The sequence below is a fragment of the Urocitellus parryii genome, chromosome 1 (genome assembly GCF_045843805.1).
Source record: "Urocitellus parryii isolate mUroPar1 chromosome 1, mUroPar1.hap1, whole genome shotgun sequence".
NCBI classification, from domain to species: domain Eukaryota; kingdom Metazoa; phylum Chordata; class Mammalia; order Rodentia; family Sciuridae; genus Urocitellus; species Urocitellus parryii.
Genome location: NC_135531.1, coordinates 204,291,121 through 204,295,966, shown reverse-complemented (window position 1 = coordinate 204,295,966; position 4,846 = coordinate 204,291,121).

The following is a 4,846-nucleotide window of genomic DNA, read 5'->3' as shown; positions in this document are numbered from 1 at the left end:
TGGAACTTCTGGAATCAGCTTCCGATTTCTCACAAAGAGAAAAATCCAAGCACACATCTGTACACACAGAAATTCTACACAGCTCAAAATACCTGAAACTGGCATACTGCAGATGGCTGGGGTAAGCAAGTGTAAAAGAAAATGGAAATTGTGTAGGAGGGGGAAAAATAAAGGAGTTGGTGTAGTAGTAGTCCTTGACATGCTACGTGGAATCATATCTGTTGAGAGAGAACCAGAGAGAGAACATAGGAGTTAGAGAACATAACGTAGAAAGTCACTCCTCAGAAATTATTTTTAATTCTAGAGTTTTAGATCAGAGCAGTCCACTAAAAATATAGTGGGATCACGTATTTAATTTTGATTAAAATTTTAAAATGGAAAGAAACAGGTGAATTATTTTTAGTAATGTGTTTTATATAATGCAATAGATTCAAATTTCAACATGAAGTTAATATCTGGAGATATTTGACATCAACAGATTACTCTTGGGACACTGATACTATTTTTCACTTCCAGCACTACTCAGGGCTTATGAATGATTCCAGTGCTCATAGACAAATGTGGCTAATGGCTAACTGATTGACAATACTGCCTCCTATATCCTGGTTGAGGTATTTTGTTCTGACAGTCTCAATATTCTCTTCCAAGCCAGGATCTGCTGAGCCAATGGCCATGGTAATAACACAGCGCCCTGCCGAAGGGGAGATCAACACCACTGCTCGTTTGCCAGCACTTGGCATTGCCAATCAGGTCAGGCCTGCCCCCTCCCACCTCCCACTCCGGCTGGCTCTAGAGGTTCCCAGTTCTGAGAAAGTGGAGTAATAAAGTTCCACCATAGACCAGCCCCTTTGATTTCATTCCCCTTTCTATCAGAGGTCCATCTGGTCAGACCAGGTCTCCTGAGAGCCTGGACCAGTACTGCCCTGGAGGACAGCCCCAAGCAGCCTTTCTCAGCCTTTGGACTTCCTCCAGTAAGCTGGAGATGCTGGAAGGTTCAACTTCCTCCAGCAGCTAAGACCTGAATCTGTGATATGACCTGTACATTTGCAGCAGAGCTCACAGTGTCGGTGGGGGGGGGGGGGACAAAGAGGAGAGGACGGGATGGGTGGATAGAGCCTCTTCCTTGACAAACTAACGGAAGTGCCTGGTACAGGAGATGCCAGACACTGAGCTCAGCTCCTCCTCTGATTTAAAAAGAGCCCCACAACCTGACACACTGCTCTTCCAGTTGGCCTCTAGAAGGCTTCACTCATTTATGTATGATACTATCAGAGGCAAACTCACGTATTTTATATAAATAAGCAGGATGTAAATTATATTTAAATAGACAGTTTCAGGGTATGGAAAGGGATTGTAAAAGTAGACAGGAGCAAAGTGGTGGGCAAGAGAGAGAGAGAGAGAGAGAGAGAGAGAGAGAGAAATATACAACAGAAATGGAGCAGGAAAGAAGAGAACTGTATATTCTTTTTAAGAATCTCAATTCCTCCCCAACACAAAAAAATAAATAAATATTTGGGAACCCATTTGGTAACCGCCACTTCTCACTCTAACAGTATCATCTCCACAATTCCAAAGGGCCAATTAAGAAGGCTTGAGCAAATTTATATGGTGATATTATGTCATTTTTAGAAGTCACAGAGAGAAAGATTTAGTCCCTAGAAAGAGTATGTTTAACATTTAGCCTTTCTGATGCGATTCCATGCTTTTTGTTAGGTCCGGAAATGAAAAACCTAAAAGCACGGTCATAGTTGTCATTTAAAATCCATCTTGAGCTGAAAACCAGTGGGAATGCTTTTTGAATACCACCACTGAAATCCCCTGTTCACTTCTTTCAGGTTCATTCTTCTGAGCACACTCTCCCCGGGTGAGGGGATGGTCTCCTGCGTGCCTGGAGGCGGGGAGGTGCTGGGCACATACCTTACATTGTTGGATTATGGCTTGATGCAAAGATTGCAGCCAACCCATGTTGACACAGCAAGCATTAGACACACAAACTCCACAGCACGGCCTCAATAACTCCAGCAGACCATGAAGTGACATGATTTCTACCAGAGGCCTTTCATCTGGGTCCCCCACTCTCCCATTGTGCAAGATTCAACATGTTTGGGCTAATAGTCTGAAGGAAATAGGGGGCCACAAAGGAGGCCCAACCTGCTTAGTTTGGTCACCTCAAGGAAAGTGAGAGAGACCTAAGACTGTGACACCACTGAAGGGAAAAACAGGGAACCCATCCAAACAGTTCCCGTCTCTTTCGTAAGAGGCTGTTCCTCTCCATCCCCATTTGAGCATCTTTATGGGCCCATCTTAAGTTTTTCTAGCAATGCCCCTCCCCCCAAAATGAATTCAACCAGGAAACTCCCACCCAGCCTCCCCACTTTCTGGATGTCCATCTCCTCTGATAAATTCAGGAGAGGAAATGGATATATTTTGAAAGTTAATTGTTTATTCCCAAGAGAAACCATTTCTAGTCAGAGAGCCTCTCCCATGCAAGAGAGAGGCTGGGGGAATCTTGAGATTTAAAATACAGTTCTGTTGACCCTCGCTTAGGTGCTCAGAGAACTCACTCACCCAGTGACAGAGGACTGGACCACCACATGACACACTAGTGGACTGGCCCTGAGGCTCTGCCACGCTGGGGATGGCAATTCAGAGTGGCAATGTGTGAGCAGAGTTAGAAGGAAATAAAAATCCTTTCTTTAGAAGGGGTGGGGAAGGCTGAAGAAAGAAGCTAATCATAGGTAAGGATTTTACAAAAAGTATTTAGAGATTCCAACCCCCTGACTTTAGCTTTTGCAATTGCTTACAGTGGATTTAAGCTTAATCCAAACAGTACATAGCTTTATCTTTTCTTTTGTCTTTCTATAATTCAATCCTCATATTATAAGAATCACCGGTTAAACTTTTCTCATGACTGCCAAACAGGAGGGGATTTCTCTCACTCTGTTAGAGGTGTTCAGAATTTATGACTCTTGAGAAACAGGACATGAAGAAGTATTAAAGTCTGGCAGTCCAGTGCACTGTAGACCAAGTGGGGGACTCTTTCTTCCAGGTGTTGTGCAAGTGGCTCTTTGAATTTAGGACACACTTCAATGCTGCCTGCCTGACCTCTTTCCCTGTAGTCACACTTCATAGGTTTTATTTATTTTTTGTTTGGTTTGGTTTTGTCTCCCCCCACCCCACCATTGCCCAGCAGTAGTGGGGATGGAACTCAGGGCCTCACAGATGCTAGGCAAATATTTACCACTGAGCTATGTCCTGAGCCCCTGCTTCATCTAATTGTAGGTCTGTCCCAGTTGATCACTGCAACATGAGTTAACACCTTAGCATTTGTGAGGGCCTACTTTTTGCCAGGTATTTCTCGAGGAAATTTTTTCTCTCTCACATACACAGTATCCCACTCAATTTCCAGACAAGTCTGTGATGTCAGTGCTATGACCCCAACTTCTCCAGGCTACAGTCTTCTTAGCTGTTCGGTAGCCAAGTATGTTGTCTGGAGTGACAAGACTTCTGTTCATGCACTTCCACCAAAATAGCACACAGCCACAGACAGAATGCAGAAGCAGCTAGGAAAAACCCAGCTGTTGTCTATTAAGCCAGACACAGAAGACATTTGCAAAAATGTAAAGCAATGCCATTTAGCCAAGGTTTTGAGGATTTTTTTTAATAGTTACTTTTGATTAAAATAGCATGTATGGGCTTACTATCACTTTTAGATGAATCTTGCAGTATTTTAACATTTAATTTTATGGTATCTATGGATACGTACAACTCACAAATATTAAAGCCTTTTGATGCCATTGGTCTTTTTTTAAGAGTACAAAGAGTCCTAAGGCCAAGAACTTTGAAAACTGCTACATGACCAGAGTTCTTGGTTCAGGAGCTTCTGCCACCAAGCTGTAGGATCCTGATGGCTCACCCTCCTCTTTGGAATACAGAATTCAGAGAGTAGATTAGATATTGCAGACAACCCAGGCCAGCACTGCCTGCCCATCCTGTACTGGACCTAGTCTAAGCCGGTGTTTTCCTTAATGTGTTCAGTCCTCACAGCCACCCTGTAAGTAGGTACTGGGCACACTTTACAAAGGAGGACACTGAGGTATAGGGAGACAAAATAAATCACCTAGTATGTGAGAATCAGGATTCAAACCCAAGCACAGTCCCACGGCACAACCCAAGCCTACGGTCGGCCAGCTCCCCTGCCTGTAACAAAGCCTTCCCTATGTGCAAATTCTTGTACTTCAATCACTAAATGCTAGGATTTTCAAATAGCAGCAGCAAGATGAATGGCCCGATGTTTAGATGTACAGAATGTGTGGCTGAAGGAACCCTTTGTACCACTGGGGTTCTTGTCAATGAGACTTCTTGGCTTCACTATTTCCGAGGACTAAACCCGAAAACAACTCCTCATCCACCCTCCAGGTGTGGACCGATGTCAGTAGGTTCCTCTTAGTCATATATGGTATTTACTTGTGATTGGGATGTCAAAACCAAAAGGGTCAAGGAGGACATTGGTGCAAGAGAAGAGGAATTCAGGTATTAAGTTACAAAACAGAAAGACTAAGAGTGAGTCAGAGAGGGAAACAGACCAGGGTACCAATGAGCTAGTGCCAGACTGAGAAGCTGGGCCTGAATCCAAGGACACACCAAGGTCCCAAACGGGAAGGGCCTTGATGTTGCAGTAGCCAATTGACTCCAGAGGAAGCTGCGTTCTGCCTGGGGTGGAATTCGGAAAGCAGGAGACAGGGAGGGACAGTGTGGGGTTCAGAGAAGGGTGGGATTTTCTCAGTTCACAGAAGGAAGACACAGCAGGTGAAGTGGATCAAAATTCAGGGCTTCAGCTGAGGTT